This window comes from Sus scrofa, chromosome X, assembly GCF_054392235.1.
Source record: "Sus scrofa isolate SSC_HxYL_T2T_F1_AM1 chromosome X, Sscrofa_HxYL_maternal_Yorkshire_Landrace_v2.0, whole genome shotgun sequence".
Classification (NCBI taxonomy): Eukaryota; Metazoa; Chordata; class Mammalia; order Artiodactyla; family Suidae; genus Sus; species Sus scrofa.
The window spans coordinates 39,648,573-39,671,958 of NC_139401.1; the positions used below are offsets into that span (position 1 = coordinate 39,648,573).

At 50.3% G+C, this 23,386-nt stretch overlaps 1 protein-coding gene across 13 annotated transcripts in view; it reads left to right on the forward strand.

Moving 5' to 3' along the window:
* Positions 1 to 5,001: 5,001 nt before the first annotated feature.
* The window catches only part of LOC110257671 (uncharacterized), a 98,625-nt gene continuing 80,240 nt past the window's right edge, over positions 5,002 to 23,386 (forward strand). For 9 of the 13 annotated variants that reach the window (XR_014835320.1, XR_014835318.1, XR_014835315.1 and 6 more), the window contains exon 1: positions 5,002 to 5,751. The gene's annotated coding sequence lies outside the window, so the exon portion shown is untranslated. Of the gene's footprint in view, positions 5,752 to 11,684; positions 11,772 to 14,184; positions 14,264 to 15,171; positions 16,005 to 16,094; positions 16,550 to 23,386 lie in introns of those variants that run through there. The other 4 variants (XR_014835311.1, XR_014835310.1, XR_014835313.1 and 1 more) reach the window with 4 other exon arrangements.

Sequence of the window (23,386 nt, forward strand, 5' to 3'; positions counted from 1 at the left end):
TCAGGGATGGAACCCACATCCTCATGGATGCCAGTCAGATTCTTAACCCGCTGAGCCACAAAAGGAACTCCTGAGTCCTTGCTTTTAACTCCTTTGAGTATTTACCTAGGAGTGGAATTGCTGGGTCCTATGAGTACGTTAGTGTTTCAAGCACTTCTTACGTGCTTTCCATTGCACAATGAAAGGAAAAATGAGAGGGATGAGAAGAGAAGAAGACAAGTATAGATGAGTCTTTTGAATATTTTCCTCCCATGGGAAGCAGAGAAATGGGGTGGTAGCTCTAAGAGAAAGTGGACCCAGAGGAAAGGTCTTTAAGACAGGAGCGATCAAAAATGTTTGTATGCTGGAGTTCTCGTCGTGACGCAGGGGAAACGAATCTGACTAGGAACCATGAGGTTGCAGGTTCGATCCCTGGCCTCGCTCAGTGGGTTAAGGATCTGGTGTTGCCGTGAGCTGTGGTGTAGGTTGCAGACACGGCTTGGATCTGGTGTGGCTGTGGCTGTGGTGTAGGCCGGCAGCTGTAGCTCCAATTAGACCCCTAGCCTGGGAACCTCCATATGCCGCAGGTGTGGCCCTAAAAAGAAAAAAAAAAAAAAAAAAAGGAAAAAAAGAAAAAGAAATGTATGTTTGTATGCTATTGAGAGTGATGTCACAACGGAAGAATAATTCATGCAGCGGGAGAGAGAGGAGAGAAGCCCCATTCTTACGTGGATGAGAGGGCAGGGTGTTGGCTTGAGCCAGGAGCTGAGGATGGTCCATCCCAAGGGGTAGGGCGGACACTGCAGATGCAGTTGTAGGGGCGACGTGGTGGTAGAGGCCACACAGATCCTCTTCAGTTGCTTCATTCTGCTCCGTGAGCCGGGAGGCGAAGCCAAGGGTTCTGAGGATGTTGGAGGAGGGGATGGAGGTGGGGGGAGAGCGCAGGAGGTGGGAAAGTGTTAGCCAGGGAAGTGGTGGGGGGAATGGACTGGGGAAGAACGGGATGACTGCTCGGCAGCGTTTAGGGTGCCCATGAAGCTCATGCTCATTAACTCAGAGTGGGCCCAGTCAGCGTGTTTGGGAGCTTTCCTCCAGGCGGGCCAGCGCAGGCGCAGAATTGGGTGTGGCCAGGGCTGTGGTTTCCCGCGGTGGGCACCACGAGGCCGGAGAGAGGTAGAAGCTGAGGGTTCTGCCCAGGAGTGACTGGAATCCTTAGTCACAGCCTTTGAGTGGCATAAGGAGGGGACAGGGGACCAGTGGAGGGTCAGTGATAACGGAGGTCTGGTGCAGGGGAGGGATGCTGGCATGAGAGACTGGAGCTGGCAAGTCAGGAGGCCTTCTTTAGAAAGAGGGACGCATGACACTGAGTGGAAGGAGGAGGTGCCGTGTTTTGGGAGACAGGGTCTAAGGTCTGGCTGGGGCAGTGAGGGAGGCTGGAGACAAGAGCCGTCAAGGCAAGGAGGTCAGAGAATGGGGAGGCCAGGCTGGTGGAAGGGTCATCTACCCACAGCTGGACCCAGACCCCTCTTGGATGGGAACCACCCGTTTCCCCAGCCATCTTCAAAGCCATCAGGAGAGGTCAAGGGGGAGACCTCTGTACTTTGCCCCCTCCCCCAGCAGGGGTCAGAGAAGACTAGGGGCCTGGGGCAAAGGTCACACACACCGCCCCCCACCTCCCAGCCCCCGCCTGGCCTTCTACCCCACTTCATCCGAGATCGGGAGGGGCCATCAAGGGTCATGTATTTACTGAGCACCAATGATACCTACCATTTCCTTGCTCTGGGCGGGTGTGTGCAGAGTACTACACGTTTCTCCTCTCACTCAACCCTTTCAACAATGGCGAGGAGGAGCTCCCACTGTGGCTCAGCGATAATGACCCCAACTAGTATCCATGAGGATGCTGGCTCAATCCCTGGCCTCGATCAGTGGGTGAAGGATCTGGCGTTGCCATGAACTGTGGTGTAGGTCGCAGATGCGGCTTAGATCCCGTGTTGCTGTGGCTGTGGTGTAGGCCGGCAGCTGCAGCTCTGATTCAGCCCCTAGCCTGGGAACCTCCATATGCCACAGGTGCGGCCCTAAAAAGGAAACAAACAAACAAACAAACAACGGCGAGGAAAGTATGGCTAATTGGCCCATTTTAGAGCTGAGAAAACACAGCCTCAGAAAATTTGAGTCTGGTCTGCTAATTCCAGAATCTGAAGCCTTGAACCTGCTGCCTCCCCTGGTGGGCAACCTGGAGATGAACCCGGTCTAGCACCTGACCTCTGGTGTGGAAACAAGTAATCATAGAACTCTGCTCCGCACATTTTTCTTTTCCTTCTGGTCCCCCTGGGGCCTCCTCTCCTTTCCTATATGGGCAGACCTCACCCTTTCCCTACCCCCGAAGCTAGGGTAAACCACATGCAGTGGGTTTCCTGGGCAGCAGAACTTTGAGTACTAAAATTTGGAATGGGGTCAGTCTCCGGCAAGCCCGGAAGGTTTGATCTCCCTGGCTGTGACTCGCCTTTCGGCTCTTCCTCTCCCCCCTTTTTTCCTTCTCCTTCATTGGTTTTGCTCATTTCACCCATGGCATTTTGCTTGCCTTCCACTGTCTCCTTGGGGGCTACGAGTACTTCCAGGCACCCTCTGGGAGCCCAGCACCCTGGCAGCAGGAGATTAGAAACTTCAGTGAGGGTTTGGAATGGGCAATTTTTTTTTTTTTTGTCTTTTTAGGGCCGCACCCGCAGCTCGTGGCAACGCCGGATCCTTAGCCCACTGAGCAAGGCCAGGGATCAAACCTGCGTCCTCATAGGTACTAGTCAGATTCGTTAACTGCTGAGCCATGACAGGAACTCCATGGAATGGGCATTTCTCGAACAGAGCCCATAAACAACCCTTGGGTGCCCATAGTCAGCCTGAACATCACAACCAGACAGACACTCGACAAGCTAGAACATTCTGGGCTCAGCTGACCCCTGGGGAGAAAGAAAAGGGCAATCTCCCAGGCAGGTTCCCCATTCAACTCATTCATTCATTCATTCATTCATTCATCAAATGCTTACTGAGTACCTACTTACTATGTGCCAAATTCTCCTCTAGGCAGTAGTGAACAAGCCAGATAGAATCCCTGGTTTATGTTCCTGTTTTTCCCAAAGCATCTTTTTCATTAAAAAAAAAAAAGGCAGTGCCCTAGTCTTCCTTATACTTCAATTCCCAACACCTGGTATGGGATCTGTTAGCGATATTCCAAAAATGTTAAACGAATCGCTGTTTGAATGAATGAATGAATGGGTAAATGAGTGATGAAAGGTTCCTACAAGTTCCATCCTGAGTGGCCTGCAAACTTTGCTAAGATCTCCGCATGTTGAAGGCAGGAGTCCCCAGGAGGGACAGTGGCCAACTGTGCCTAGTGCAAAAGTGACAGCTGATGGAAGAGGGCAGGTCTGTGGGGGGCTGGGGTGCATGTCAAAGTGAAGGGGACTTCAGGGAATCCTAGGGGCCCTGAACCTGCATGCTGCCCCAAACCATCGGGGGCAGCAGAAGGCGCTGAGCAGTTGGGGGAGGGGGCTAGAGGACGGTCGGCGCTTTCAACGAAAGAGTCATTCGTGGCGCTTGTGAAGGATCGGAAGGCAGACTCTATTTAGGTCTGTCCCAGTGTGTACAGGGGTTATTGCGGTGGGGTTTGCAGTGGGGGAAAGATATGGGGGCACGTGGGGGTTTCAGAGCCACGGAGCAGGGCGGAGTCACTGGGTGGTCATTAGAGGGAACATCGGGGCTGAGGGAGATTCTGGCTAAACTGAGTTGACAGGATGTTCCCTGAAGGTAGGTCAGGATAAGATAAAGAGGGTATGGGGGGTACGGAATTTGATCAGACCTCAAGGATAGTGGATTGGGGCTAAACTGACTCAGCAGGCTTCTTGCTAAATCTGGATTAAGTAGGCAGAACCACCGGACCAGGGACAGAGCCCAAGACCGGATCCCAGCCAGAGTGCTCCAAGGCGCCTGACTCGAGTTTGGTCAAAGGAGACAGTCTTTGTCAGCGCAAAGAAAGGCACCCACAGCTGCCAGCGCTGCTGGCCCTGGAGAGGCGGGCCGGGGGCGGGGGGGGGTGGGGTGCAGGAAAGGGCTCAGGACCTTCCTCAGAACAAATCCTTGTTGCTCCATTGAACAAATGTCACCCAGGAAAGACCAGGGGCTCTGGAGTCGACTGACGGGTTGCAGCTCCATCACTGACTGTGTTACCCCGGGCCAATCACCTGGCCACTCTGTGCCTCCCTTTCACCTTTTGTCAAATGATAGTAACGATGCTGCCCTCAGAGGGTGGTTCTAAGGATCCTCTAGGGCAGTGGTACCCAGAGAGGTCTCCCCACCGTCAGCATCACTGGGAACTGGCGAGAAATGCAAATTCTCAGGCAGCCCCAGACCTGCTGACTCAGAAATCCAAGGGCCCTAACAAGCCTCTAGGGGATTTGCATGTGCTCCAAAGTTTGAGAAACACTGTGCTGGATCAGCACAGAAAGAAACCCTTTGGAAAGGAGAAATTCTTTTTCTCTGCCCAGAGCACAGAATTAGGGGAGTGAGTTTCAGGCCGGCCCTCTGGGTGCGCAGTAGAATCACCTGGCCTTTTCCCAGACCAATTATGCCAGACTCCCTGAGGGTGGGGGATGCTGGCATCAGCAGCTTTTAAAGCTCCCCAGGTGATTCCTAGTGCAGCCAGGTAGCCTATCAGAAGCCCCTAGGGGGCTTGTTAAAGCACCGAGTGCCAGCCCCACCCCCAGACCCTAATTCCCTAGGTGTGGGGTGGGGCCTGGGAATTTGCATTTCCAAACAGCTGTCTGGTGTTGCTGGTCCTGTGACCAAACCCGGAGACCCACAGCCCAGGGGGGGTTAGTTCAGAATGGACATGCGTGGGAAGTGAGGGGCCTGGGGGAGAAAACCCAGCCCCCTCCCGCTGCCCAACTGAATTAAACATGGGCCAGCTGGGGGCTGAACTTTGCTTGCACGTGTATCGTTTTTATTAAGCTCCATCTGCAGGGGAGGGCCGAGGTTGGTTGACATTTGTGGAGAAGCTGAGCTGTGGCGTGGGCCTCCCTCGGAGCAAAAAGGGATCACCTCCACCGGCTCGGTAGATTCCCCCGGGAAATCCATGAAGAGGAGCCGCCAGACCAGGGCAGCGCGTGGAACAGCCTCCCTCCCTGACGCCCTTCCCTCCATCGGGGCCTGGGCCTCCCTGCTGGCTTTTTCTTAGGAGCAGATGCTTTCTTTGGTTTGGTTCCGCTGCCCCTCGCTCCGAGGCTCCCTTAGTGGGGAGGGGAAGTGGGAGCCAAGAGACAGGGCTGCTTTCCGCGGGCTTTTCAGTCACGCCGCATTCATTCGCTCCTTCAATAAGTACACATGGCAGCTCTCGGAGGGCGCGGGGAGTTGGGTCTGTTTCGTGTTTCCTGCACCGAATGAAATAAAGCGCCGCCAATACCGACGCCGACGCCTTCCCGAGCATCTCCGCTCTCGACTCCGGAGGTAACCGCCCAACGGACCTTGATAACTGTCATTGCCCTACGCCCCCTGTGTTTCTACGACCTCGCTGTGTTCCGTGGGGTGCATCGAAAGCCTTTGTACCTCCCTGTCACCCTGCCGTCTGGCTGCGGCTGCTCTTGGCTCAACCCGGGTCCGGCCTCGTGCGCTTCCGCGGCCGCTTGGACTGCGCGGGGTGAGGGCAGCACGAGGAACTCATCTCAGCCTCTGCTAAACCCGGGCCGTGGGCATCTCGCTGGATCTGCAGAGGAACCCTATGAGGTAAGCACCATTGTGAACCGTGCTTTGCGGATGGGGAAGCTAAGTGTGGTCCACGCACAGCTGGTGCGTGTTGGGGCCCGATTTCCGCCTGGGCCTGGATCCCCACCCGCGCAGGCATCGGTTTCCCGCATCCCGCTTCAGGGAAGCCGGGCACTTGCTCAGCCTTGACCTTCACCCACTCGCGTGGCTGTGGGGCCGCTCCCAGTGCTCTGCTCCCCAAGGCGCTGCTTGAAGGGTGAGGTACTTTCTCCTTCCTGGGCAGCGCCCTTGGAGGGGGGTGCTGCCTGTGACCCCAGGAGGCCAAAGTGTGGGGACCTGGCAGTCAGGGCGGCTCTGGGCCTTGGTTGCCAGACCTTGAACCCCCGCCCCTGCTGCCCTCAGCTGGGCCTTCCAAGGCCCTTCAGCCCAGGAGGCCTGGGCTCTGCAGGGAGCAGGAAGGCTGTACCTGGGGAAGGGCTGCGTCTGCCCTCAGCTGTGTGACCTTGGGCTGGTCGCTGCCTCTCTTGACCTCAACTTTCTCATCTGCAAAATGGGGCTTCCACTTTCATGTCTGAGGTTCACATCTCACCTCCCTTCCAGCTGTAGAAACTTCTTGGTGTCCCGAGCTGCTACAGAGATGGAAAGGGAGACTCTGGGGTGAGCTTGCAGGGTTGCAGGGGGGGGGCTTTACTGCCCTGTTGCTAAGGTGACCAGATGATTCGTCTTAAAAGGAAGAAATCCCCTTATCTTTTTGGGGGTCTTTATCTGCTAGGAGAGGTCCAGGGCAGGGATTCCACCCACCAGGGTGCCCTGCGGTGCTGCATAACTTGTACTCAGTTCTTTTTTTTTCTTCTTATGGACACACCTGCACCATATTGAAGTCCCAAGGCTAGGGGTTGAATCAGAACAGCTGTAGCTGCTGGCCTACACCACAGCAGGAACAACACGCGATTCAAGCCGCATCTGCGACCTACACCACAGCTCACGACAACGCCAGATCCTTATCCCACCGAGCGAGGCCAGGGATCAAACCTACGTCCTCACAGATACTAGTTGGGTTCACGACCACTGATCCACGACGGGAACTCCTGTTAGTTCTTGATGAATCAGTAGAATTCAGTGCTTTAATTACAGTAAGAGGAGACAGCCTCGTGAATTGGGACAGATGGATCCCGCGAGCAAAGGTGGCTGAGGCCGGGGGCCTGTCCTGACCGTCTCGCCTGGGGGAGTTGGGGGGTGCTGGAGGGGCTCCCCACTGTGCCACCCCCCCACCCCTGCTCCAGGCATCACAGGGAAGCTGTTGGCCTTATGGGAAGGGGCCCCTCCTCAAGCTTCACCTAGGAGCTGGCTGGCAGCTGGCATGGGTGTGTCCCAGGTCTTGGTCGCCCTGAGCACAGAGCCCAGGCCCCTCTACGCTGACTCAGCCACCTTGCCTTTTCTTGGAGACTTTCTCTCCCTTTCTCAGACTCCCCTCCAGCGCGGCTGTGTTGTGCCCTCGCTCCCCCAGACTGGCTGTGGCTGTGTTGCTGTCATACACAAAATCAACAGAAAAAAAACAAACACACACACAAAAAAAGCCAACAGAAAATGTTGTGAAAAGCTCTGCCTGCCACTTGTGGCCTCGTCCCAGTCGGCCACAGCCATGCGTCCGGGCTTGCCTTTGCAGGCCCCCGCCCTCGGGGTGCACCACCAGCCCCTGTGGCCACCTTGGCGCCCCCAGCCCCTGGCCCAGCTCAGGGTCTTGCTGACACCTCCCCTACACGGCAGAGGCTTTCCCAGCGCGTCCTCACCTGGGGGTCTCAGATGCCTTCCCTGACCAGCCCCAGACCCCGTCAGCACCTGCCAACCCTGCGTAGCTGCCCCAAGAGTGCGTTGTGTCTTTTCTCCTTGACTGTGACTTGCCCGTCACCCTGGCACCTGGCCGAGTGGGCACCCTGCCCACAGGTGATGAACATACCGCAACCTGCAGGGGTGGGAATGGCAGTTGCTGTTTTCTTTTTTTTTTCTTTTCTTTGTATTTATTTTTTGTCTCTTTAGGGCCGCACCTGCGGCATGGAGGTTCCCACAGCTCAGGGCAATGCCAGATCCTTAACCCACTGAGCGAGGCCAGGGATCAAACCTGTGTCCTCATGGTGGAAACGAATCTGACTAGCATCCGAGTCACGAAGGGAACTCTGGTTGCTGTTTTCTAGATGAAGAAATGGGTTTAGAGTGTGACTGGCTCAGGTTTCATGGCCAGACCGGTGCAAAGCAGGTCCCCGAGCCTTGATAAGTGACCCTGTTTCTCCTGAGACTCACAGAAAAAGTGCTCTAAAGTATCCCATGGCAGCATTTCCCATGGGTGGCAATAACATTAGAATAGATGGCACTGGTCAAGGTAACCAAAGAATGTTTGAGGGGTTTTGAAGTGTGTGTGTGTGTGTGTCTGTTTGTTTTAACAAGAATTTTCCTCCTTCCCCTTCACAACTGCATGGCCTCTGAGGATCAGAGCTGAGAGTTTGTTTCTCAAAACTTAAGGCAGTTGAAGAAATTCTCTCAACGCTCTCAGGAAGCTTTTTTTTTTTTTTTTTTTTTTTTAATTTTTTTTTCCCTGAGCTCCCACTGTGGCATGATGGGATCGGCAGCATCTTGGGAGCGCTGAGACACAGGTTCTATCCCCAGCCCAGCACAGTGGGTTGAGGATCCAGTGTTGCCGCAGCTGTGGCTTAGGTTGCAAATGTGGTTCGGATCTGATCCCTGACCTGGGAACTCTGTATGTTGTGGGGTGGCCAAAAAAGAAAAATTTTTTTTCATTTAAAAAAGCTTATTGCAGGCGATTTACAATATTGTGTTAGTTTCAGGGGTACAGCTTCAGATTCTTTTCTATTACGGGTTATTACAAAATACTGAATATGGTTCCCTGTGCTATAAGGAGGTCCTCATTTATCTATTTTACATGTAGGGTGTGTGTCCGTTAAACCCAAGCTCCTAGTTTACCCCTCCCTCCCTTTTCCCCTTTGGTAACCCTAAGTTTGTTTTCTATGTCTCTGAGTCTACTTTTGTTTGGTAAAGAAGTTGATTTGTATTATTATTTTTTTTTAGGATTCCACATGTAAGTGATATCATATGATACTTGTCTTTCTCTGACTTACTTCACTCAGCGTGATCATTTCTAGGTCCATCCATGATGGTGCAAATGGCAATATCTTTCCTTTTTACGGCTGAGTAATATTCCATCATGTACATGTACCACATCATCTTTATCCATTCCTCTGTTGATGGACACTTAGGTTGCTCCTATGTCTTGGCTATTGGCACTGCGGAGGCTCTGAACATTGGGGTGCGTGTATCTTTCCGAATTAGAGTTTTTGCCTTTTCTGGGTAGATGCCCAGGAGTGGGATTGCTGGATCATAGGGTGGTTTTATATTTTGTTTTCCGAGGAACCTCCATACTGTTTTCCATCGGGGCTGCACCATTTTACATTCCCACCAATAGTGTAGAAAGATGGCCTTGTCTCCACTGCCTCTCTGAGGCGGCTTTTAGAAGCGAGTGCAGGAGTGAAGCACCGGGGAGAAGCAGAGAGGAAAGTGTGGCTCCCAGTGTTCCTGGCTGGGAGAGCTGGGCCCTCAAGGGGGAGGAGAGAGAGAAACCTCTGTGTCAGCTTCAGGACTGAGGCAGGTATGATGGTTGTCAACTTGGCTGGGCCATGGTATGTCCTGATAGGTAGTCAGATATTATTCCAGGTGTTTCTTTGAGGGTGTTTTTGGAAGAGATGACCATTTAAATTGGTGGATTTCGAGTAAAGGACGTTTCCCTTGCTGGTGTGGGTGGGCCTCGTCCAATCAGTTGAAGGACTGAATAGCACAAAAGATTGGCCTCTCTGGGCAAGAGAATTCTCCCAGCAGACGGCCTTTGGATGTGAACTGCACCATCAGCTCTTTGTGGCCTGCTGGCTCACCCTGCAGATTTTGGACTTGCCAACCTCCATAATCTCACGATCTTATGATCCAATTCCTTATAATCAATCTATCTACATATGCACACACATATGTATGAACCACACGTCACATTAGTTCTTTCTGGAGAAAGCCTAATACAGCCTGCTTCCTGCCAGAGCCTAGCTTGGCTCCAGTATCTATGCTCCAGGAAAGGAGCGAGGCCTTGTGTGCGCATGTAGCAGGAAGGAATGGAAAATGTTGCTGCAAACCACAGTTTTTCTGGGGCCTTTGAATTGGAGCTGTCCTCCCCAAACTGAGCAGCTGGGCATCCTCTCTGAGCCCTCGCTCTCTCTCCATCACCTGCCAGCTTGGCCCTCAGGCTCCAGAGCTTGGAGCTGGCTCCAGGCTCCTGTTCTGCCCACGCTGCTGGACCCAGATGTCAGCACAAGGAGTCCTGGGGACCCAGCCCCTTCCTTTTCGCCAGGGAGCCTTTGAAGACATGGGATGGTTCTCTCTCCTCTCTCTCTCTCTGGGCATCCAGGGCCCAGTCACCTTCGGTTTCAGTATGCTTGGGCTGCCTGAATACCATAGACTGGGTGGCTTACCAGAAACTTACTTCTCCCAGCTCTGGAAACCGGAAGCCCGAGACCAGGGTGCCAGCACAGTTGGGTTCCTAGTGAGAGCTCTCTTCCTGGCTTGTGTCACTGGTTTTTTGTTAGGGATCGAATCAGAGCTATAGCCGCCAGCCTATGCCACAGCCAGAGCAACGCAGGATCAGAGCTGTGTCTGCGACCTACACCACAGCTCACGGCAACGCTGGATCCTTAACCCACTGAGCAAGGCTAAGGATCAAGCCTGTGTCCTTGTGGATACTAGTTGGGTCATTAACCACTGAGCCACGATGAGAGCTCCCACATAGCCTCTTTAAAAAGTGTTCTATGATGGGTCTTTGTCCATGGGGGCATTTTTCTTCCTAAACCATTCTGCTTGCTGGCTAAAACTTCTGGATGGAGTTGCCAGAGAAGACACAGGATGCCCAGTTAAAGGAAAATTTCAGGCAAAAAAAGCAAGGAATGTTTTCAGTGTATGGTCCGTGCAATATTTGGAAGCATACTCCTAAAAAAATTCTTCATTCTTTACCTGGAATTCCACTGTGTTTGGAATACACTGGTGCCCCGTATTTTTATTTGCTAAATCTGGCAGCCCTACTTATGAAGGATGGGTAGGCTACATGCAGAAATGCAAATTGGGGAGTATATTAATAGATAACCAGGCCAGCACTGTGACTTCCGCAAGCAGGCAAGCAAGTCCTGGATGGGGGGCAGGGGGGCACAGCTGCTGTCTGCAGAGATCCCGGGAGGGAAGCCGGTGACACCGCTGGATGCTGCTGCCACCCGTGTCACCCATTTCAGGGCCTTCACTGCACAGCTTACTTTTCCCAGATGGGCCTTTAGGAAGAGCTAGCCTTACCTGGCCTCCAGCCGACCAATGGCTTAAAGCAAGCTGTTTGGCTGCTTCTTTTTAGCACTGGGATTCATAGACATCCTTGGTTGTGTAATTTCAAAGACAGGGTCAAAGATGAGGGTTTTGGAGTTCCTGTTGTGGCTCAGCAAGTTAAGAACCTGACTGGTATCCATGAGGTGCAGGTTCGATCCCTGGCCTTGCTCAGTGGGTTAAGGATCTGGCGTTGCCTCGAGCTGCGGTGCGGGTCTCAGATGCAGCTGGGATCTGGTATTGCTGGGGCTGTGGTGGCTGCAGCTCCAGTTCGACCCCTAGCCTAGGAAATTCCATATGCTACAGGTGCGGCCCTAAAAAGTGGAAAAAAAATAAAAATAAAAGATGAGGGTTTTGTGGGGATCTCAACTCATACTGTCTTTTTATGTAGACCCATAACAAAGATAAGTCTGAAGGTAAGTCCCCCTTGGACCAGAGGGGGTATAGCCTCCGTGGGCAGGCAGATTGCCAGAGAAAGCATGGGGTCAGCCTTTTCTAGCGAAGTGAGTTGGCATAGTCACTTTACTTTCTTCTAATCGCAGCCTCCCCCGTTTTGGAAGAGATTATGCAAATATCCACCTTGCAGAGCAGTTGTAGGACTTCCGTGGAAATGGCATATAAAAAAGAGCTTGGCATAGGTTCTAGCCAATGGCGCCAAGAGAAGGAAAGCTGGGACCTCAATGGTTCCAGGCACTGATAAGGTGCTTGTCTGAGTCAGCTTGGGCTGCGGCTACAAGATGCCATAAACTGGCTGCGTTAAACAACAGACGTTTAGTTCTTGGTTCTGGAGGCTGGAAGTTCAAGATCAAGGTGCCAGACGATTCAGGTCCTGAGAAAGGCCAACAACCAGTGTGAGCTTGGAAGAGGACGCCCAGCTCCAGCAAGGAAGAGAGTGGGCAGACGTCTTGATGCAGCAGAAAACTCCGTTCCGCTGGGCCTGGATTTCAGACCTACAGAAACTCAGAGAAATGTGTGTTCTTTTAAGCCATTGAGTTTGTGGTGATGTTAGACAGCAATAGAAAAGGAAAATGGCTGTGGAGTATTTGTTTTAATCCAAGGCTTCTCCCCCCCCCCCCATTCCCCCCCCCCACAATAGGCCATACTCAGGGCATATGGAAGTTCCCGGGCCAGGGATCAAACCAGCACCACAGCAGTGACCTGAGCTGCTGCAGTTAGATTTTTCTTTTTTCCTTTTTTTTTTTTTTTTGCTTTTTAGGGCCACACCTGTGGCATATGGAAATTACTAGGTTAGGGGTTGAATTGGAGCTGCAGCTGCTGGGCTACACCACAGTCACAGCAATACAGGATCTGAGCCGCATCTGTGACCTACAACACAGTTTGTGGTAACGCCAGATCCTTAATCCACTGAGCGAGGCCAGGGATGGCACCTGCATCCTGATGGATACTAGTCGGGTTCTTAACCTGCTGAGCCACAATGGGAACTCCCTACAATTGGATTTGTAATTCACTGTGCCACAGCCAGGACTCCTCTTTTTTTGAAAAAAATTTTTAATTAAAGTGTAATTTTTATTTTTGTCTTTATTTATTTTGCTTTTTTAGAGCTGTACTTGTGACATATGGAGGTTCCCAGGCTAGGGGTTGAATTGGAGCTGCAGCTGCCAGCCTATGCCACAGCCACAGCAACACCAGATCCGAGGTGCATCTGTAACCTACACCACAGCTCATGGCAACATCGGATCCTTAACCCACTGGGCGAGGCCAGGAATCAAACCTGCGTCCTCATGGATCCTAGTCAGATTTGTTTCCACTGCACCACGACAGGAACTCCTCAGGTATCATTGATTTACAGTGCTGTGCCAATTTCTGCTGTATAGCACGGCGACTCAGTCTTACATGTATACATTCTTTTTTCTTTTCCATCATTGTCTATCCCAGGAGATTGAATATAATTCCCTGTGCTGTACAGTAGGACTTTGCTGTTTATCCATTCTAGATGTAATAGTTTGCATCTACTAACCCCAAACTTCCCGTACATACCACTTCCTCCTCCCTGCCCCTTGGCAACCACAAGTCTGTTCTCTATGTCTGTGAGTCTGTTTGTGTTGTATAGATAGGTTCATTTGTGCCACATTTTAGATTCCACATATAGGTGATATCTATGGCATCTGTCTTTCTCTTTCTGACTTCACTTAGCATGAGAATCTCTAGTTGTATCCATGTTGCTGTGATGGCATTACTTTGTTCTTTTTGATGGCTTAGTAATATTCCATTGTGTATATGTACCACATCTTCTTAATCCATTCCTATGTCGATGGACATTTAGATGGCTTCCACGCCTTGGCTATTGTGAATAGTGCTGCAGTGAACATAGGGGTGTATGTATCTTTTTGAATGAAAGTTTTGTCCAGATGTATACTCAGGAGTGGGATTGCTAGATCATATGGTAGTTTTATAATTAGTTTTCCGAGGACCCTCCATACTGTTTTCCATAGTGGTTGTGCCAACTTAACATTCCCACCAACAGTGTAGGAGGGCTCCCCTTTCTGGCTGTGGAGTATTTTCGGGGGCTCCAGACTGTCTCTGGCTACCAGTGTCTTATCAGCACCACCACTTTTTCTGTATCGTGTCCTCCACCAGGATTCTCAGCAGGCTCTCAGTGAATCTTCATTGTTCTCTTCTTTCCCCAAACGCTTCTCTTTTAGCAGCATATTTCTCTTCCCAGCCTACAATGGTGTCTCTCTATTCTAAGAACACGTCTTTTGACCCTGCCTCCTCACTCCAGATAGTGTCATTTCTCTTTTCTCCCAAAGTGCCAAACTTCTTGAGAGAGAAGGCTGCACCTCCCCACTGCCGCTTCCCGCACAGCCCATCACTGCTGTCCAGTTGCCTCTTTGCCAACAGAAGCTTGCTGGTGACTTTCTGATGATGACCATGTCCCGTGGCTTCCACATGATCCTCTGTCCCCCAGGATAGATGGCCACTGTGGACGCTCCTTGCGTACTCACCTAGCTTCCATCCACCGTTCATAATAGCATCTAGAATGTCGCTCACAGACTTCCTTTTTCCTCCATTGTCTAACAGCTGCTCGATTTGGGAGGAATTGACCCCTCCAGATGGGGAGCCTGATCCTTTTCCTTTAAGCACAGTGCTTGGTTCAAAGGTAAGCATGGAAAGATGAAAAGAAACAAGGTCCTTGGTGATATTCTTAAGCTGCTGGATTCAACTCATCCTGAAGCCTAGGCCAATCATATACTTTCCAGTCGTGTGAGCCAACCACTCTCTTCAAGGTTTACGTTAACATGAGTTGTCCTGGGAGTTCCCGCTGTAGCTCAGTGGTTAACGAATCTGACTAGGAACCATGACGTTGCGGGTTCAATCTGGCCTCGCTCAGTGGGTTAAGGGTCCAGTGTTGCTGTGGCTGTGGTATAGGCCGGCAGCTACAGCTCTGATTAGACCCCTAGCCTGGGAGCCTCCATATGCCGTGGGTGCGACCCTAGGAAAAAAAAAAAAGAAAACATGAGTTGTTTTTTCTGTTACATAAAGTGTCCCCACCGACACACGTCTCTGTAGCATTCAATACTATTGACCCTCTTCTGCTTGAGCAATGGAAAACCCAAACAATCGTGGCTTAAACATGTTAAGAAGTTCTGTGGTCTTGTTTCCTCCTGGGTAATAGGAATTCTGAAGGGAAATGGTGGCTAGCATTTGCAGTCATTTCAGCAGCTCAAAGACGTCAGAGCAATGCTCTCGGCTTTCCCCTCATGCTGCCAAAATGGCTTCTGCAGGTGCAGCCATCACATCCATAGTCCAGACAGAAAGAAGGAAGGGAGGGCAGGAGAGGAAACCTTCACCAGCTGGCCTCTGCTAATGTCTCACTGACCAGAGCTGCATCACCTGGCTGTCACTAGTTGCAAAGGACTCTGGGAAGGCACAGCTTTAGCTTTCTGGCCCCTAGAGTAGAGGCAGATCAGCTAGAGGAGAGTCGGGGTGGAGTCAGAGAGAGCCACCCAGAGGGTCCCCCTCAAGGCCCCAGGGTTCCTTCACTGAGCCCTCTTCCTCCTCCCACAGCCTCACTGTCAGACTCCCGGGCACCTTCTCTGGACTTCTGCTGTCTTGGGCAGGCTTATCAGTGGCTGGAAGACTCCAGACGCCTATGGCCGGGCCCACGCTCCCTCCTGTTTGCTCAGCTGTCTGAGCATCTCCTCCACCTGGCGTCCCACAGGCGCCTGGCCCTTTACGCCACCTCCCTCGCATCGCTGTTAAACCCAAAGTCAACATTACCTCCCCGCTTCTCATCAGACTCACCCAGAGTCGGCTGCGTATTCAGTATCCAAGACTCTGGAATTGTGCTGGGGCTTCTAAGGCTGGAAGGAAAGGAGAACTGACTTCTAGGGCCACACAGCTGGAGGTGAGGGGCGGGTTGCTGCATCTGGAGGGAGAGAGCTTTGGAAGAAAAATTGCACTGTTACTGTGGACTCTGTCTCTGGTTTTGACTAAAATTCTTTTCATTTTTTATTTTTTTCCTTTTTACAGCTGCACCTGCAGTACATGCAAGTTTCCGGGCTAGGGGTCGAATCGGAGCTGCAGCCGCCAGTCTATGCCACAGCAACACCGGATCCGAGCTGCACCTGTGACCTATGCCACAGCTCACAACAATGTCGGATCCTTAACCCAATGAGTGGGGCCAGGGATCAAACCGGTGTCGTCACGGAGATAATGTCGTGTCTTTACCCTGCTGAGCCACAGTGGGAACTCCCTCAATTAAAATTCTTATGAGAAGTTTCCTGGTGGCCTGGTGGTTAAGGATGTGGCATTGTGGCTGGGGTTTAATCCCTGGCCTGGGAATTTCCACGTACCAGGGGTGTGGCAAAAAAAACAGACCAAAAAAAAAAAAAAAAAAATCAACTCTCTTGAGCTTACAGTGTGCTTTTTTTTTTTTTTTTTTTTTTTTTTTTTTTTTTTTTTTTGCTTTCAATCCACCTTCCTACTAGGCTTCAAGGCCTTCTTATGATCCCAGGAACAGGCCTCTGCTTTCCCAAGGCCTTGCCGGGCTTTGTGGCTTCAGATGGTGCCCAGCCTCCAGAGGGTGTGAGGGTTGTCACCAGCATATTCCTGACCTTGCTCAGAAAGCAGTCCCCAGATGTGTTGAAAGAAAGGCAGGCAGGGAAGAGAGAGCCAGGGCGAGGCAGGCACATGCCTGGGGGTGTGAGCAGCCCGGGACTCACGGGCTGTCTCTCCCTGTCTGTAACCTCAGGTCCCCTCCCTGTGCGGGCCTCAATTTCCTCTCCTGCAAAAAGAAGGCCTGGATTAGATGGCTCCCCAGGCCTCCTCTGGCCCTGACATCCTGTGATTTTCTAATTTCCTTCAGACTCCAGGGGCCTGCAGACCCCATGCTGATGTGGATGAATAAAACATGGGCATCCTAACGCTCTAAATATCGCAACTATTTGCTTTGTGCTCACTTAACTGCGCGGTGAGCAGCGTCCAGCTGGGGCCCCACAGCCTCCTGGTTCGATTGTTCGAGGGTGGCCCGGCTTCCCCAGGAGGCTGATGGCGCTTGGGGGAGGCCCTGCCTCCGGGGACCCTCTCTCACACTGACGCCACCCCGCTCCTCCAGCCCCGGGACTTTGTTTTTCCACCTCAACTGAAACCCCACCTGTCAGGTTTCTCCCACCACCCCCCCCCCCAACCTCCAGCTCATTGGTGCTCAGGCCTAGATCCCAGCCCTTGGGGGCGGGGGTGCATTTTCTTCGGATGTCTGCGCTGGTACCTTCACACGTGACATGTCCACTGGGATTCGCACTGCAGTTTGGCCCTTCAGGGAGCGGTCCTCTGGAGGCTGCATATCCTGTCTCTTCCGTGGGAACTCAACAGATAGAATTGTCTGTATTTCTTTGCCTCCCTCCCTCCCTCATGTGGAAATTCCCAGGCCAGGGGTGGAACCTGCGCCACAGTTACAGCCAGAGCCGCAGTGTGACAACCCTGGATCCTTAACCTGCCAAGCCACCGGGGAACTCCTGTGTTTATTTTTAAATGTTTATTTATTTATTTGTGGTCTTTTAGGGCTGCTCCCGTGGCATATGGAGGTTCCCAGGCTAGGAGTCAAATCAGAGTTGTAGCTGCTGGCCTATACCACAGCCACAGCCTTGCCAGATCCAAGCCGAGTCTGCAGCCTACACCACAGCTCATGGCAACGCTGGATCTTTAACCCACTGAGCGAGGTCAGGAATCGAACCTGCATCCTCATGGATTCTAGTCAGATTTGTTTCCACTGAGCCAAGGCAGGAACTCCTATTTATTTATTTTGTGGCTGTGCCTGCAGCATGCAGGAGTTCCCGGTCCAAGGATCAAACCCAAGGCACAGCAGTGACAATGCTGGATCCTTAACTGCTAGGCCACCGGGGAACTTCCTAAGTTTGTTTGAAATTATTTTTTAGAGCAATTTTAGGCTGACAGAGAAGTGGCACAGACAGTACAGGGAGTTCCCATGTCCCCCTTTGTCCTCCCCCACAGCTTCTACTGTCATCACCATCTTGTATTAGTTACGGTACATTTATTACAACTCATGAGCCAATATTCGCCTATTATTATTTACTAAAGTCGGGATTTACGTTGGGGTTCACTCTCAAGGTTGCCCATTCTATGGGTTTCCCCAAATGTGTAATGTCGTGGAGTCACCGTCATAGCATCACATGGAACAGTTTTACTGCTCTAAGCATTCTCTGTGCTCCATCTCTTCATCCCTTCCTGCTTCCTTCCCCACAACCACCCCTGGCAATCACTGGTTTTTTGTTTTTTTTTTTTTTTTTGACTTTATGATGGGCATATAGTTGATTTACACTGTTGTATTAGTTTCCAGTGTACAGCAAAGTGATTCAGTTTTATACACAGGGATGTTCTTCAGATTCTTTTCTGTGATAGATTATCACGAGATATTGAATGTAGTTCCTTGTGTTATACAGTAGGTCCTTGTTGTTTATTTTATATATACTAGTGTGTAAATGTTAATCCTAGACTCCTTAATTTATCCCCTTCCCCTTCCGGAACCATAAATTTGTTTTCTATGTCTGTGAGTCTCTTTCTGTTTCATAAATAAGTTCATTTGTATCCTTTTTTTTTTTTAGATTCCACTTATAAGTGATATCATGTGATAACTTGTCTTTGTCTGGCTTACTTCACTTAGTCGGATCATCTCCAGGTCCATCCATGTTGCTGCAAATGACATTATTTCATTCTTTTTTATGGCTGAGTAATATTCCATTGTATTAATATACCACATCTTTTGTATCCATTCCTCTGTTGATGGACATTTAGGTTGCTTCCATGTCTTGGTTGTTGTAAATAGTGCTGATGCGAACATTGTGGTGCATGTATCTTTTCAAATTAGAGTTTTCGCCAGATGTGTGGGATTGCTGGATCATATGGTAACTATTTTTAGTTTCTTAAGGAACTTCTATACTCTTCTCTATACTGGCTGCACCAATTTACATTCCTACCAACTCCGCCACTGATTTATTTATTTTGCTGTACAGTTTTGTCTTTCCCAGAATGTCATATAATTTGAATCATAGAGCATGTACCCTTTCTCAACTGAGTTCTTTCACTCCGGGCAATATGCATTTAAGGTTCCTCCGTGTCTTTTTCATAACTCAATAGCTTATTTCTTTTTATCACCGAATAATATTTCATTATATGGATGGACCACTCAATACATGTAATTTTTGATTGGTCAATCAGTGGAAAAGACCAAAAGTACAAAATGAACAGCAATCCTCCAAACACAAAGTCTGTAAGAAAACTAGACTTCAGGATGGTTCTGGATAATGTACACAGCATGTCCAAGAAAGAAAATCCAGCAACCTGAGAGTTGAATTTAGAGTACTAGCTATGAGGCCAAGTACTTTTATTATAGAAAGTTTCTTTCTTGAATGATTGCATTTAAGACAGGATTCAATTACTTTTTCTTCAACATTTTGGGGGTGCATTCACGCTAGAAATTATAGTATGTTAAATACTGTGCAAACAGGGACACTTTGGAGAACAGGAGGGGGGTGCTGTTAATAATTATGCCCAAACGACAGATGGAAGCCAGGACCATCCCAGATAATATATAGTCTTTCTATTTATGACAAGTATCTGTCTTCTTACAATAGCTGAGGGAACATAGGATATATTTATATTTCTCCAAAAGTATTAGATGGTGCATGAGTTAAGGTTATGCTAGTGGTGGTGACACTTCAAGTAGCAAATCCCATTTTATTTTTCACTCACATAAAGGCCAAAAAACATATTGCTGATTGGTGGGAGTAGGAATGGAGGGGCTGGGGGGCTCTGCTCCATGAAGTCATTCAGAGATCCAGGCTGATGGAGCCTCTTTTGTCTTCCACATGTACCTTTCAGGTAGGGTGAACAGTCATTGTCTGGGAAGGAGGGGTTTCACGAGGTGCAGATTTTCAGTGCTAGAACTGGGACAGTTGCTGGCAAACCAGGACAGTTTGTCCTGTTTTCTATGTCCAAGGTTGCCCTGAAGATGGACATCCCACTGGTCCAGGAGGGGAAGAAAGAAAGTGGCGAATGGTGTGGCAGGCTTCTATGAGCCAGACCACTCATCACTTCTCCCTACTTTCTGTTGGCCAGAGCAGCCTCATGGCCATGCCAAGCTGCAAAGGACACTGGGAAATGTAGTCTAGCTGTATGTCTAAAAGGAAATTAGTTTGGTGATGAGTTAGCCATCTCTGCCATGGAGGGGAAATGAATAGTGTCTTGTTTTACTACTGGGCCTTCCGACTGAGACTGACTTCTTTCTCAGCTGGTATGTGTCTGGGAGGGGTTAGTACCTCTGACCCCCTTTATAAATTTAGGTCTCATTTGCCTATCAGTCAATAGAGTTAACTCTGAGTGTTCACATGACCCAGGCCTCTGCCAATGGGCAGTCTGGCGCACTCTGGGGTTCTGGGGAGGTCAGGGGCATGGATTGTGGCGATTATACCTGGCAGCCACAGAGACACACTAGAAGGGAATCAGGTTGCAAAGCAGGGAGGTGCCACTTTGGAAAGTCCGGTTGTGCTGGAAACTGAAAACTTGTGGTCTGTGGAGCCACTACGCTACCATTGGGCAGCCATGTTGAATATATATCTAGCAATATAATTAGTCTTCAACATGACTGCTTCTTCCAGGCCCAAACTGTCAGTAGATCATTTGGGGCAAGCTGAACCTTGCCACAGCAATTATTGCCCTTAACAGCCCTTTACTTTGCCTAGCATCCCTGAGCGGTGGGTTAGGGCTCTTGGCTCCAAGCTGGGGGAGGCTACTGCATGCAGGGTGACACCACATGCTTGACTCGTGTATGCTCTGTCCCACCCAACCCCCCCAGGTGCCCTCGATTATAGCCAGGGACCTGGTCTGGCACATCATTTTCAGGTACCTGACTCTAGGGCCTCAGAGGCAGGGGATCCCTGCGCTCCCAGGTGAGGGGGGATTTGGGTCAGAACCAGAGAAGAAAATGATGCTAATTTCACTCCTTTCCCCCTAGAAGCCTCCCATGGGGGGCAAGGCTGGAGCTAATGTGAGTGGGCATGCACAAGACCACCCAGGCCAACCCCAGCTAGAGGGACCTGATTTCTGCAGCCCGGGACCAAGGGCTGTCTTTTCAGAGCCTGGGCTTGCAACCCAGGCCTTCCCTTCCATGACGCTCTGTTTGGGTCACAGACTCGGTTGACCACTGTATTCATTTCCTGTGGCTGATCTAACAAATGACCCTAAACTTTGGTAGCTTATATCAATTTCCGCAAACTTGGTAGCTCGCAGTTCTGGAGGCCAGAGTTCTCAAATCAGTATCATTGGGCCAAAATCAAGGTGTCAGTAGGGCCCCTCTCCCTTTGAGGCTCCAGGGGAGAATCACTTCCTGGTCTCTTCCAGCTCTGGTGGCCGCCAGCTTTCCTTGGCTTCGGCCAGCATCACCCCAATCTCTGCCTCCATGATCATGTCTCCTCCCGCCTGCAGTCTCCCTCTGGTTCCCTGTTACAAAGATACTTGTTGATAGCGAAACTGACAACCCTTATGACTTGAACCTAGCCAGAACCCAGATTGGAACTTGAACCCAGCCTAAACCCAGGTTGGGACTTGAACCCACAGTTTCTAAATTAGAATCACTCACCCGGTGTCTGGACTTACCGAGGTTCAGGTTCTTTATGCCTCAGCACAGAAGGAATTCGGAGAGAGACAAAGTAATAGGCAAGAAATAGATTTATTTAGTTAAGATGCTTGTGAAAGATACAAGCGGGCAGGTGAGGAGACTCTGCCCTGAGGGTTAGGTGGGCTACATTTTTTATAATCCAAGGGGAGTGGGGGCGGGAAAAGACCACCTCTTCCCCTTTCTTCGAGTGGTAGCTCCTTCTTGGTATCCGGTAAGAGAGTATTTGACCCTATAACATCAAACTAGGACTGTCAAGGTGCTTATGCCAATCAGCGGAAAGGTGGTCCTTAAACTCCTGCCCTTGGTCCTAAGGGTCATTGTCTTGCTGAACTTGAATGCAGGCCTCATTTTAATGACCTGAGGCATATCTCAAGCTTTCATTTGTGGTTTTGCAGTTAAGCAAGCCTGCTTCGTTCCGATGGCTTTCTTGAGCAATTATTAACTTACAGTGATCTCCCAAAGTCCCCTAGGTTTCCCTCTCTGTCTGTGGTCCCCTACTGGGACTTCTACAACTTCCTATGTAACTATCCTACTTCATTCCTCTCAATAGCATTTTGGGTCCATCTGAGTACTCCAAGATAATCTCCCCACCTCAAGATTCTTAGTTTAATCACATCTGCAAAGTCCTTTTTTTGCCACATGAGATAACATTCCAGGAATTAGTGTCTGTGGGTGCGGGTTGGAAAAAGAATTTTCCAGACTCAGAGCAGAGTGAAGAAAAGACAAGTTTATTGAGTCAAGAGACTGTTAACATAGCAGACTGACTTCCTGCTGATCAGGGAGAGCCTACCACAAGCACTTGGTCATGTCTTTTTATAGCTAAGGGAGAGGGGAGAGGTCTTACCATACACTTGCTGACCTGCTGACTGGTTGGGGGAAGAGGGGTCTTATGATACGCTTGTTGGTTGGGTGTATAAGGCCCCTATAGGAGTGGGGTGAGGAGTGGACCACATGCCTTTGCTAGAGGGGTAGGAAGGAGTAGGCCAGGTTGCTCAAGGGGGGAGGGACATTAGAATGAGACTGGTGGGGTGACGATAAGGGTCTGGTAATTCTTGTCTTGGCCAGAAGCTTTGAGTTCTATCTCCTTGAAGAAGCCTTAAAATCCCACAGTTAGGGTATTGACATTTGTTTTTTGAAGGGGGGCATTACTCAGCTTCCCATAGCCACTATGGCACAGAATACAATTGACCCTTGAATGAGGCAGGGGTTAGGGTCTTGGGCTCTCCATCTGGTCGGAAATCCATGTATAGCTCTGTAGTCGGTTCTGCATCTGTGGATTCAACCAACTGCAGATGGTTTAGTGTTGTGGCATTTGCTATTGAAAAAAATCTGCAAATAAGTGGACCTGCACAGTTTAACCCTGTTTCGTTCAAAGGTCCACTATACTTCAAACAGTGTGAGACCCTCTCTGGGTATACATGGTGGTGGTGGTGTTGAGTACAAGTTCACATGCCCAACATACAGTGAAGCCAAACAAACCAAAACGTCGGAGTGTAGAGCAGAGAACAATTTATTGCAGGGCCACACAAGGAGAATGGGTGGCTTGTGGTCAAAAAGGACCTAAACTCCCCAGTGGTTTTCAGGGAAAAACTTCTCTAAACAAAATTTGGGGTGAGGGCTGCTGGGTGCGTGACTTCTGATTGGTTGATGGTGAGGTAAAATGGTGCTGCTCCAGGTATCTTGTGCAGTATGAGGAGATGGGAAGAGACTACCTGCTCTGTGCCTGATGCTCTTCCAGAGCCCTCTGAGTGGGTATTATTAGTTCCACTTGGCACTGTGAGAGTCAGAGAGATTAAGTGACTGACTTAATGTAACACAGGGAGTAAGAGATGATGCTGGACTAAAATAGGGCTGCCTGACTGCAGAGCCCAGGTGCTTTCCCTGGAAACACAGTCACATTCTAGGAGGGCTGGACTCAGCTCGAATGCAGATGACCAGGTACGCTGGCCCTCTTGCCTGTGTCAGAGAGTCTGGTCTTTTGGCCTGTGTGATATTCTGATTTATAATAAGAAATGTAAATTTGGCCTTTGTCCCCTTTTCTGGCACAAAATGCCTAAGACCCTAAGTGCCAAGAGCCAAAAATGTATC